Source organism: Pocillopora damicornis, chromosome 5 (assembly GCF_964200805.1).
Source record: "Pocillopora damicornis chromosome 5, jaPocDami1.2, whole genome shotgun sequence".
In the NCBI taxonomy this organism is placed as follows: Eukaryota; Metazoa; Cnidaria; class Anthozoa; order Scleractinia; family Pocilloporidae; genus Pocillopora; species Pocillopora damicornis.
The window spans coordinates 16,922,719-16,935,819 of NC_142674.1; the positions used below are offsets into that span (position 1 = coordinate 16,922,719).

The following is a 13,101-nucleotide window of genomic DNA, read 5'->3' on the forward strand; positions in this document are numbered from 1 at the left end:
TGATCAGTAAAAGAAAGCGCAGTTCGAACCGTTACTGAATTTTTTTAATTTGAAACTTGAGTGTTAAATTCTGCTCGCGCAGAAAATTTCACAGTCAGATGATCGCTTAGTATGTGAAAATCCAGTTACAATTCACCTTGTCTAGAATTTATATTTTGCTTAGCATGTCTTTGTTTAGAGCCCTTCAGGGTGAGTTAAACAACCTACGCACGGCATGTTCAATCTTTTAGTTAGAAAAGTAGAAAAGTTTCATCGTCTAGTGGTATTTGCCTTTTTTCTTTTGCGATCATTGGCCTTCCGGTACAACTCATAAACTAAGTTATACAATACGGTGAAAGAAAACAAAACTCTATATTTAATAGAATTTTGTTTTCTTACGCCATATCAAATATTTAAAAGTATCAATTTGTTGCCTTATTATTATTATTTTGTATGAAACACTTAAATTCAGCTAACAATTTATTTCTGTTGCTCTTTCCTCTGTAAAATCATGGTTTGTGGACGATTTAGCGGGTAAGAAATGATTTTAGTTCATACCTAAACCATGTTATTGAGCAAAACGCCAAAAAAAGTGAAAAGTAAACAACCCTTCTCGAAGCCCTTTTCTTTTATTTTTTTTAATTCAAAATGCTTTGACTCTCTTACCTTTGCGAGGTATATCACACATTATAATAAGTTATTTTTCCTTTAAAAGTCAGTTAGTATTTATTGTTATCTTTTGGTTCCTTTTTTGGCAGCGAAAGCAGTGTCGCTTTATTATTTTATTATAGAACATGAATCGTTTTCGCAGACTTCGAAGTGGTTCATTTATCGCTGTCCGCAAGAGATTGTAAACTAATTACTATCTCTTGTGTCCAGCTTATAACCTCTTGTGTCTGCAAGATATTATAATCTCTTGATGTCTGAAAATATGCTCACAGGCATAAATTAATTCGAATTAATTCATTTTATCATATGGCCCGTCTGGCCCCGCTCGCGGAATTCCAGAGAGAAGCTGACTTGTGTAGGGCCGGACGGGTTGTTATGAGCCGGCGCCCGTTTCTCGAAATGCCCGGTAACTTAACGGGCTCGAGGCAATATTTTAAAATCAAAATTTTTTGAAAGAGAGAAGCGGCCTGACAACAACCTTAGTATCCCATTTTGCTTCTTTAGCTAATAGTTTTATTGTAGAATTTTTAAGCTTTTGAAACCTCTTTAAGGAAAGAAGAACAGCTTTACGAGCCCGTTAGGTTGCCAGAACCCCGAGAAACGGGTTCCCGGTTCGGAAAAAGTCGCCCGGCCCTAGTGCACTTGGGCAAAAAATATTAAAATGAAAAACATCGTCCGCTTTTGTGGCCAAAAATGAGTGACAGCAGTGAGAATAAATGGAAACAAATGCCACGTTTTTAGATGAAATGTGAGTTTCCTGTTCTAACTCGAAAACAGGAAGGAAAAGTATTAATTGTACAATTGTTTTTGTGGTTATTCCGCGCACGCCGGTCTACCGCGTAGTATTTAAGGAAAAAAAAATCGAAACTTGTAAAACTAAAAATTCATACGATAAAATGCGTAATGACTGAGTTTGGTCCGGCTGGATGGGAAATATTTGGCTCTCGGTCATGGCACTCGGACCTCTGTGCCGTGCTCGGTCCGTACGTCATGACCTCGAGCCAAATACTTTCCCGTCCGGCCCTCCCACTCAGTCAATTAGTACACAGTATCTCACAACGGCTTAAAATTTAAACTGATAGTGGTTTGAGTTGATTCGTTTTCTCTTCTTTTCTATCGGGTTCACCAACGTCTCATCGACATAACAGGTCGTAAGTAGCTTTTTCTTTACTTTTCGTCATTCATTTTCACATTTCTAACAAACCAGGTACTATTCGACAGTCATCATGTGTTAGACTCTCTTCAGAATTATCATCATTTTTGCGAAAGAGTAGATTTGTAAAAGAAAAAGCTTTACTTACAATGAAGCGGTATAGTTTTCGCCCAAATCAATATTTTTGATTGCGGCCAAGTTATACTTTGGCAAAATGTCCTTTTTACTATTGGTGGCTGACAGCATGTTAAAGACTCTTATCTGGTGAGACTTCCCCATTGACTGCCAACATGGCAACCATTTGAAATACCCAACAGTTATGACAAGTGTAATATGATGCGTAGTTATACTACTGGCTGTTCCATTAACAAGACACTTTTACTTAACGATACCAAACTTAAGAACAATGTGGGCAATAACAAATGTGCATCACTGACTAGCATATCTCTTTCTCCTATTTCCTACCTTAACGGGCAAACAGATCGTAAGTATGTTTTCTTTTTATAGTTATTTGGCGGATTTCACATGTCTTTTCACTACTGCAGTAACAGTCATGTAACATATTTGTGTCACTGTCGCTTACTTTTGTAATAATGAAAGCTACAATTTTCGTTCTATTAATATTATTATGGATGAGAAATTATGATCATCAATAAACATGGCATTCTGATCTTCGCCTTGCTTCCTAACTTATGGATGGAAACTTGTTGAAGTCGTTTTGAATTAAGCTCTTGTGGAAATATTTATTCAGTGTGAACCATAAGTAGATAAGGATCAGATTTTGATTCAGTGGCTCAGTTTACGAAAAGATTTAATTTTATTTGTGGTTGACTGTGAAATTGAGGTGTTAGTTACTTGAAACTAGTTATGAGAATTAAAGTCATAATCATGAAAATGGTTTCATATCAGAATTATTTGTTAAGCAGAGGTCTTAGTCGACTGATTGACGAATATCAACGCTCTTGGTAGTTAAATAATTTCATTTTATTCATTTTTCTGTTCTCGATGTATTTTTTTTTATTATTCCTTGGCCTTGACAACTGTGAAAAACGATTAGAACGTAAGTACATGTTTCGTTGTCATTTAAAGCATATCTATTTGCATGGCAACTTTACAGTATGTTTACGTTAACATATTTAACTAAAGTGCAGGTGGTAAACAAAAGAAAATGTGCATAGCATTTCTCAATTTATTACACCCATTTTGAAATCACTGGTGGTTCCTGTAATCTGATCTGCTCTAATTGGTGCGATTTATTCACGAATCGCACCATTTTTTGCTTCAAATCGCATCTTTTTCCCAACCAATGAGGAGGCTACATTAAAAACAAAACAACCAATCAGATTCCAAGGCGTGTTTAAAGTAACCAATCAAATAGAAGGAAAATGAAAGACAAAGAGTATCATGTGGCGAATTTGCAACTTTTGCTTCCAAAACTCTTAATTTTTCCCCCCCAAAAATGGATGAATTTAATTTCAAACTGGCTCTATACTGCATCAATAAAATATTTAAACTGACCAAGTCCTCTATTTACGCGATTTCAAAATGGATGTAATAAAGTAGTAATTGAACCTCGTGTCGTGCAATTTTGGTCTGAGATCATACTTGTGATTACAAATCGAACTTGCGCTGCGTGCTCGTTCGATTTTGAAATCACGTATACGATTTCAACCCAAATTGCGCTCTACTCAGTTCAATTACCATTACAAACAATTGATTGTTTTGAGCTACAGATGCACGTTTTAATTATATTTTTATTAATAACTTTTATTTACATGCCACTTCTGCAATCCCTTAGCTGGTAAGTTGAGTTTAGTTTATCTTGCGCAACTCTTATTATTAATAATCACGCTCAAGACAATTAAATTTTCATTTAGTACTTAAGATCACACTTACAACCGGACCACGTATGAATTGTTTACTCTTTTCGGAATGCATGTCGATTAAGTGTTGTAAAAACAAAGCCAGTTTATTATCACGGAGAATCAGAACAACGAAAAATCACTGGAGCCTTAAGAATCTCATATTCAAAGCAAACATTTGGCATCCAGGACTGGAAAACGCACGTGATCATGTAAAATCAAATTTGCGGAGAAGCTGTAGTGCAGGACGAGGCGTAGCAAAACTCCGATGTTACCAAGGATTACTTCTGAAACTCTCATTGAAAATCGCTTTCGCTGACAATAATACAGTTTTAACCAATGAAATTTATGCTGACGTCCATCAATGTGTTTTAAGTTTACTTTTATGCTTTATTTTGAATTTTGAGCTCAACTCGTGCTTACGGTATATTTCTATTGCTAAAGACTTCCATGCATAACTGGCCTCTCATCCTGTGATCGGCTGGTAACAGCCGATGAGGAACATTCGATTCAGCAATGCTAACTTTCTATACTTCCTGATAGCGACTGAATCTCGTCCAAGACTGCAAACAAAAAAGTTCGCGGTGTCTACCTTAAGATAATTATAAGGTCTGACAAAAGCAGAACAGAATTAAAACAAAGTTTAACATAAGTAATTCAAGAGCTGGTCATACTTTGCATAAAATCGGCGTGAACGAGGTTAAACAGAAATTTAGAAATGCAACCTATCCTTTATAATTTTCTCTTAAGTTTCTGGAGAATCTTTTTCCAACATCACATCCTTCTCTGGGAAATGTAAATTCAGGCGCTAATGCTCGCTTTTCATGTGTTGAGAAAGTACTGGAACCTAATTCCTTTCCTGAAAAAAAAAGGGGGGGGGGGTAAGATTTTTACGATGAATTGTTATTTCATAACTTAAGCTATGTTATTAGATCATTAACTGCTCCTCCTTTCTTATCTCATCTTTTCTGTCTAGCCAAATTGGAAGGTAATTATCAATATCATCCGTTCTTATAAATAAAGAACTCTTCTATGGCTTAATATACACTATTGACTCTCTGCACCGGCTGATTACTGATCAGCAAATTGCAATCGTAAATAGCAAAGAAATATCTGCGCGTGTTTCAGTGACAGTTAGTGATAGCTGTTAATGTTATAATGTTATTATCCAAACGATTTTACTGATGTGGAAAGTATTAGTATAAAATCAATACCTAAGTTCTGAATTAAACGATATTTGTATAATTATCATCAGATATCAGTCATACTTGGCTGATTTTTTGTTTGATTTAAATTCTTTTATATAATTATCGATTTCAATGAAAAATAATAGCCGTATCAAATTAAACAAACTGGTTGGTTCAAATATACACATGAATAGTTAATGAATAACATCTTTTCAAAATTGTTTTCGTCTTTCACGACGTTCTTTCCGGATTCATAAGCGGGTGAGTGCGACGAGTTCAGTTTGTTTGTTAAGCTAATAATGTGTGTAGTCAAGTATTCCAAGGCTATATTAAGCCACTTATTTACTCACCGAATGTGAATCTTTCTTTTCATGTTCACCTAACATCCTCATCCGAACTGATATAACAGATTGTGAGTAACTGTGCTTAAACTATCATTTATCAGTACGCAGGATAAAGGGTCGATGGTTGAACAAACGAATGGATCTTAATACGGGAATTCAGACAGGATACTCTTCTCTGAGTATCATTAGATTTATGAACAAGGATGTTGCATAGAAATAAAACTTTTAATTGTTATAAAAAGTGAATTTCAACGTTTCAGGCTTCGGCCATCAACTGGTAAAACTTTTACAATAAAGTTGAAAATCAAAAATTGAAAACGTTAAAATCCTAGTTTGTTTCTTTTAACATTTTTGCACAGTTATCCAATTGAGCAACCCAAAACAGTGCCATTTTACCTGGCTTTATAACATAATAAATCCGTGACTGATGTTGAGAGAACACGAATGAGGCTTATAAATAGGGAGCTGTAGGTTGGGTGATTTATAAGCTTCAAGCCATCAATCCTTTTTAACCTGGAGATGTTAGTTCGAAGTTTCCATGGAAATTAGAAACTGGGGATATCGACACTAATAGTTACGTATTTTGGTATCCTTTGACAAGCAGCAGATTAATGCAGCAAAGGAAGTAAAGAGCATAGGTAGAGTGATATTATGACATATGACCCTGTGCGCACAACTTATTGTTTTCAAAGGTTGTATGGCGTGGTCATCTTGGAGTGGCGTCTGCGAAGAATGCAACGAGTACCGGGAAAGAGTCGGTAAGTGACAAGAGGGAGTTTTGGTGAATTTGTGACTCACAAGTGCAATGGCGGGTTTTCGCCATTGTTTTACAACTTAAAAAAACTATACAGCATTTATAAACTTTTATTCAAATGGATAAACTATTATGTATAGATTGTAATGATAACTAGGCAGGGACCTTCAGCAGCTATTTTCAAGCGATGTTTTCTTTAACAGAAATAAGATGACTTAATCTCCAACCGTTTATTACTTTTAAAAGATTATCTTGATATCCTTACTCCCAGAATTTAACTGATCAAGAACTCGGGAATCACGGCCTTGTAAATGTAAGTGGTTTTATATATGAGGAGAAAGTAAAATATTCATTTGTTGGTAGAAAATGCTGCACAGATATCCTTCAACTGTCCTTTTATTAAATGTTAAACTCTTTGTTTAATATACTTTGGTTTTATCAACACAGTTGGTAATTTAGATTGGCCACCGTAAAAATTATCAAAGCTGACGTTTCGAGGTTTAGCTCTGCCGAAGCGCTAACGGTCGAAACGTTAGCTTAGAAAATCTTTACGGTGGCCATTTTACATTTTCAATTAAGTTGATAAGACCCGAGATATTTTGGAAACTTACCCCTTTTTCTTTGTAAAAAGAAAAAAAAATGGCTCGCACTGAATTAAAACCATTTTATTTTTTCTGCAGGAGTTTTATTAATACCGATTAGATGCTAGATTTACATTTTGTCACAAAAAAAGGCAATTTTTCTTTAGTAGAAAAGGAAAGATCATTACAGTTTCATATAGAACAGGCGTGATTTTCGCGAGCAGGAGCTGAGTATTTTTCCTTGGTGAAAATCATGGTTGCAAACTTTGATTTTTACGGCAGGGGAGAGCTGGGGAGAGAAAGAAAGTTGCACTAAGATTGTGAACGACGGTTAAAAAGAAGTAGAGGGGGAGGGGATGGGGATCAAGTTTTATATAAATCATTATTTTCCTTTTCAAAATTAAAAAGGTCCTCCTCAAATAAATTCTCAGCGAGAGAAGTCTGTCAAATTCCATTCAACACTTCAAATTCAGTGCTTCGTGAGGGGTTTTCCTAAACCAGAGGTGAACTGGACAAAAGATGGAAAGTTACTTGATACCAGGAACATGCTCACGACTAATCAGGTGACTTATGGCGATGCTGGTCAATACAAATGCAGTGCTAAAAACAGTGAAGGGAAAAATGAAGCAGCTTTTCATATTACAGTCACAGGTAAATGTTGACTTACTTTTTTTATTTCAGTTTCTATTCTCATTTTCTAATTTTTTTTTTATACTTTCACCTTTTTTGAATTGTACTTTTGAATTCTATGTCCAGGTCCTCCTGAAATTAATACTGAGCTCAAGAATCAGTCGGTTGCCTATAACTCGTCTCTTAAGTTCATTTGCTCTCTGAGCGGTTTCCCTACACCTGAGATACTGTGGACTAAGGATGGGGTTAATCGCGTTAACAAGAACACTCTCACGATTAATCGAGTGAGTTATGAAGATGCTGGTCAATATAAATGCAGCGCTGAAAACAGTGAAGGGAAAAGTGAATCAGCTTTTCATATTACAGCCACAGGTAAACGTTGACTTAATTTTGTTTCCTTCAGTTGCTCTTCTTATTTTCTGACGTTTTTTTTTCTTTTTTTTTTGTACTTTCACCTTTTTTGAATTGCACTTGTGAATTCTATGCCCAGAGCTCAAGAATCAGTCGGTAATATATAACTCGTCGCTTCAGTTCATTTGTTGTCTAAGTGGTTTCCCTACACCTGAGATACTCTGGACTAAGGATGGGGTGAATCTCGGTAACAAAATCATGTTTGCAAGCTTTGATTTTTACGGCAGGGGAGAGCTGAGGAGAGAAGGACAGTTGCACTAAGATTGTGAACGACGGTTAAAAAGAAGTAGAGGGGGAGGGGATGGGGATCAAGTTTTATATAAATCATTATTTTCCTTTTCAAAATTAAAAAGGTTCTCCTGAAATAAATTCTCGGCGAGAGATGTCTGTCAAATTACATTCAACACTTCAAATTCAATGCGTCGTGAGGGGTTTTCCTAAACCAGAGGTGAACTGGACAAAAGATGGAAAGTTACTTGATACCAGGAACATGCTGACGACTAATCGAGTGACTTATGGCGATGCTGGTCAATACAAATGCAGCGCTAAAAACAGTGAAGGGAAAAATGAAGCAGCTTTTCATATTAAAGTCACAGGTGAATGTTGACTTACTTTTTTTATTTCAGTTTCTATTCTCATTTTCTGGTTTTTTTTTGTACTTTCACCTTTTTTGAATTGTACTTTTGAATTCTATGTCCAGGTCCTCCTGAAATTAATGCTGAGCTCAAGAATCAGTCGGTTGCCTATAACTCGTCTCTTAAGTTCATTTGCTCTCTGAGCGGTTTCCCTACACCTGAGATACTGTGGACTAAGGATGGGGTTAATCGCGGTAACAACAACACTCTCACGATTCGCCAGGCGAGATTAAAAGACTCTGGTTCATACACCTGCAGCGCCAATAACAGCGAAGGAAGCAAAAACTCAACTTTCTGGATCCAAGTGGCGGGAGGTACGGTTCTTATTTACACTTAGAAAGAACTGGAGTCGATAATCAATTTAGATCTTTGGTTGGATAAGGATAAAATCGTTTCCATGATACCAAATCAAATTTTAGGACTTGAAACCACAAAAATTTCAAAATTGACTAAAAATAATTAAAAAGTACTCAATTGATGATAACATTTAAAGGGCGAGAACATGCCAACTTACACACCAAATGTAAATGAATTTCGTGATCAGACACATGTTATTAATTTTTGGGCAGTTTAAACTGATTGCCTTTTGGAACGTCGAGCAATTTTGACTTTATAGATATCACCATATTTTGTCACGGCATTTATTATAAAAGTCCGTTTAAATTTTTTAATTACCTTTTTTTCTGCTTCTTAAATACCAATGACTGACAAGTCACGATTCATATACCATTTTAGAAGTGCAAAAATGTCAAAGTGGCTATCAGTGCATTATTATTTGAGTATTTATTACTGAAGTTGGAAAGCGAAACATCCATGTAAACTTTTCATTGAGTTAAAATTTGAAAATTCGGCGACCAAAACTGCAAAGAAATACATGAAAATAATCCCGCTGTAACGTCGTTATGAACTTGTACTCCCGCTACAATGGACGATCTGAGCGTTTAAAATGACAGATTTAACGTAATCTTTTCATGGAATGCAAACCTTTTCACCATTACTATTTGGCTATTCTTCAAAGTAAATGTGTAGTTTGAACTTAGAGAAACTGGTACTCTTGAACATGGTAGCACGGGGTGTTGATATTACACCTAACAACCAGTAAGAAAATGACGAAGAAATTAATAAATAGGTAACTAAATTGTTACCTCCTGGGCTGTTGCTAAGATAGGAAATCTTTTAAGGAAATAAAAAAATGTTTTGATGTCACATTGGGCTGACTTATACCTTCCTATATCAAAAGTGAAGAAAACTAATTTCAAAATAACCTTGGATTAAAAATAGACTTGGCATCACTTGACTTCTTTTATTTTGAAACTAGTTAATTTAGGGTTGGATAAGGGAAGGGGGAGAGGGGCTTAAAATGGAAAATGTGACCCTTTGTTTAGCTTGGTGATCTTTTTACTTCAAGTCTCTCCCCAGATCATTAAGCCTCCGAAAAGCCAATTTCTTATCGAAGGATACCCTGTAAACCTTAATTGCGTAGCCTCAGGTATTCCAACACCAACCTTCGTCTGGACTTTTAATAATGGTGACCTGCCATCTGGTATCAATCAAACCGATCACGAAGAAGAATCATTCCTAGTTTCGCCAAGTGTTACGAAAGGGATGAGTGGGACTTACAGGTGTACAGCAAAGAACAAAGCAAACAAAACCAGTTCCTCAGCAACTCTGCGTGTTTATGGTAAGTTCAGTTATAATGATATTGATGATGATGATGATGATGATGACGACGACGACGACGATGATGACGTTGATAGTAACAATGATGATGTTGAAGATGAAGAAGAGAAATAGGGAGAGAAGAAATTAAGACAGAAAAATGAACTTGTAAGTCCATGGGCAATAGTGACGGAGAAAAGGAATAGCGCTAAGAGAATTTAGGCAAACTCGGCCCAGTTGTATAAATGGCAGATAACGCTAGCTAACGGTTAAATATTAATTCGGTGAATGTGTGAAAGCAAAACATAAAGCGTTATCCACCAGATAGAGTTTTATCTTGTGGATAGCGTTATCTACCCTTCGATCGACCGGGGCCTGACCTTAAAAAAACGGGTGATACCAATGCTTAATACTAATGTCCTTGGATCTTTATGATTCCAAACGCAAAGAACTGCGTAGATCTGAGTAGCAAAGAAACGCCAAGGAAAAAGGACAGGTGATGGCGCTATAGAGAGTTGATTGATTCGAAATACTTGACGATGTGCAACGTACTTTCAAGTTAGAAAAATCTGAAGAAGAGAATTCCGAGACGGAGAGATCCAGAATCTCGGAGGAAGGCAAAAAGGAAGCGAGACGCAAAAGTCAAAGTTACACACGAAACACAATTGTAATTTCTACATTGAACAACAAGACTAAAACAGAGGAAACTACTTAAAGCGAATACGCTTGCATCCGTGACCGAAATCGGAGGTCGAATAGCGATTAAGCATTCGAAAGAATTCCCTCGCACCCTCAATTCTCTTAGATCTCTCCAAAAAGTTGATTTATGGCTTTGTAACTCGTAATGTGGCTCAGCCAATGAGGATGGAGAATATTACAGAGTTAAGATTTAGGGATTTACACGCTGAAAACGCATGAAATAAATTTTTTTTCTCAAACTGGTCCAAGAAGCCGAGAGTCAATCGAATGGCGCATATCGCTTTTTTTTTACGCGGGAGGAACAGCGTATCGTGCTTTTTCACCCGTGAAGCGTATGTTATTCTTATTTATCACATAAACTGCGGTGTTATACTGGGATTTCCGGCCCAGAGAAAAACCGAAACAACACACGTGAAAAAATATCGTATTTTTTCACGTGTGTTGATATAGCCAATCGGCTGCTGATACGTCACTCACCTTTGGCGCCACTCGGTCAGGTTGATGAATGAATGGCAAAGCGTTCACGATTCTCGATACAACTTGTTTGTCGGAGCTTTCTCGAATTACGGCAGCTAAAACACTAAAAAATCCGTATCAATAACAGACAGTGAAGTTCAAACTTTCCTAAAAGGCAAAGAAAACCAATATACTAAAGGAAAAACCGAAAGTTTCCTATTCAGTGGCTTTAGTGTTAGCATTTCTCTCGGCTGAGAATGAAAATCGACAACTAGAAGATTTTCTACTAGCCGATTTTGGCCGTTTACCTGAAAGACTTCTTCTGTCGGTAAGGACAAAGTCAACAAATGAGAATTTTGTTAATTGAAAATTACGAGCATTGTTGTTTTTGTAATCGTGATTCAACGCATTTTTCCATCTTGGGAGTTAGCGCCAACGCACTCTACGATTGTTATTCGGGGATTGTCGATTAATTTATATTCATTTATAAATGAAGCCGGCTTTTCTTCTCAGTAAAGGGCTATTGTGTTTATATGATAAAAAAAAAAATAATACATGGGTGCTTATAGATATGGAATTTTTCTTCTTGTGTTCAACTCGACATCTCACTCATTCGCTGCGCTCACTCGTGAGCTATCGAGTTAAACACTCTAAGAGAAATTCCATATCTACGCGCGCCTATGTATTATTCTCTATTAATCCTTCACCGGCATAGTTTCCGTTCGTAACATTATAAAAATCGGCTTTCAGGACTGTTTATTAAATCAAATTACTTACAAAAGATGACTGAGGAACCTCTGCGGAGAATTTTGCGGAATAGAAAGCATTCAGAGCAAAAACACAAAAGAGATAACAGCGAGTCGGTTTGTACAAGAAATCTCATTGGTTCGCTGCGCACACCTGTTCGATTTCCGATACTACCAACTCGCGCGTAAAATACCATACGGACAGACTTTCCATGAAGTATTCTCTGTCGATTGAATTGTCATAACAGCTCTTGGTTCTAGTTCCGTCTATGATATCCACATATTTTTCAATGGAAATTTAACAGTGTCAGCTTGAAAAAATGTTGTAAGTCCACTCGAGAAAAATGTAGTAAGTCCACTCTCCTCAGGATGGGATAGAAAACCACCTAATGAAGTTGTTGTAGTACTTTAGAATTTAAACGGACGATCATCTACTTGAAATCAGACCCGCTACCGCAGTGCTGGAAAAGAAAAAACTTCGTGTTGCATGACTCACTTGTTGTGTCCATTTGACACAAGGGTATAGAAGAAAGAACAAGAGAAAATGCAACATTACCGAGACCTTAATTTAGAAGTTCAGCGGAGGATCTGGGGCGGTTGAAACAGTATTTAGGAAATTTAAAACATAAAGGTTTCAAGCTTGTTCTGGAAATCTTACGAAAACCTTACGAAACTCACAAGGAAATACTTTTCTTTTTTTTTTTCTCATCTAAAGCAACATATTCGAAGCATTATGCAGAAGGTCACATTTGATTCGTTTCGTTTCAATGATTGTGTTTGTGTTTGTTTTTTTGTGTGTTTATAATGCAGTTGTAGTTTTAATGAGAAACCAGCATACTAATGAATTGCCCCTTTTTCAACGCAGGAAAAGCCTCTGCTCAAGTTTTTCCAGAGAAATACATAACACTCACAAAAGGAGATACCCTCAAATTGATCTGCATAGTCAACGAAGAAACAATCAGCATTATGTGGAAAAAAGATGGAGACCTAATAACAGAAAAAGCAGTTATAGAGACACGATTAGATGAGGAAAATAGTAAACTTGATATTACTGAGGTTGTGGAAGAGGACAGTGGTGAATATTCTTGTGAAGCACGTAACAAGCCAGGAACTGTGGCTCACTCTGTTGTGACAGTAAATGTCAAAGGTAAGCTGTTTAAGGAACCACATATAATTTCAGTAATCAACCATGTAAGGTCATTATTATAAAATACACGTCCACCTCTTATGTTCCTCACAAGCTTTTCCAGTGGTTTTTTGGTCTTCTAGGAACTAGAAATTTGAAATGAATTAAATTTGAAAGAAATTAAAAAAACTGTTTCAAAACGAGTTTCAA

The 13,101-nt window shown here is 36.4% G+C and overlaps 1 pseudogene; it reads right to left on the bottom strand.

Moving 5' to 3' along the window:
* The window catches only part of LOC149045662 (DDB1- and CUL4-associated factor 1-like), a 413,926-nt pseudogene that overhangs the window by 363,475 nt on the left and 37,350 nt on the right, over nucleotides 1–13,101 (bottom strand).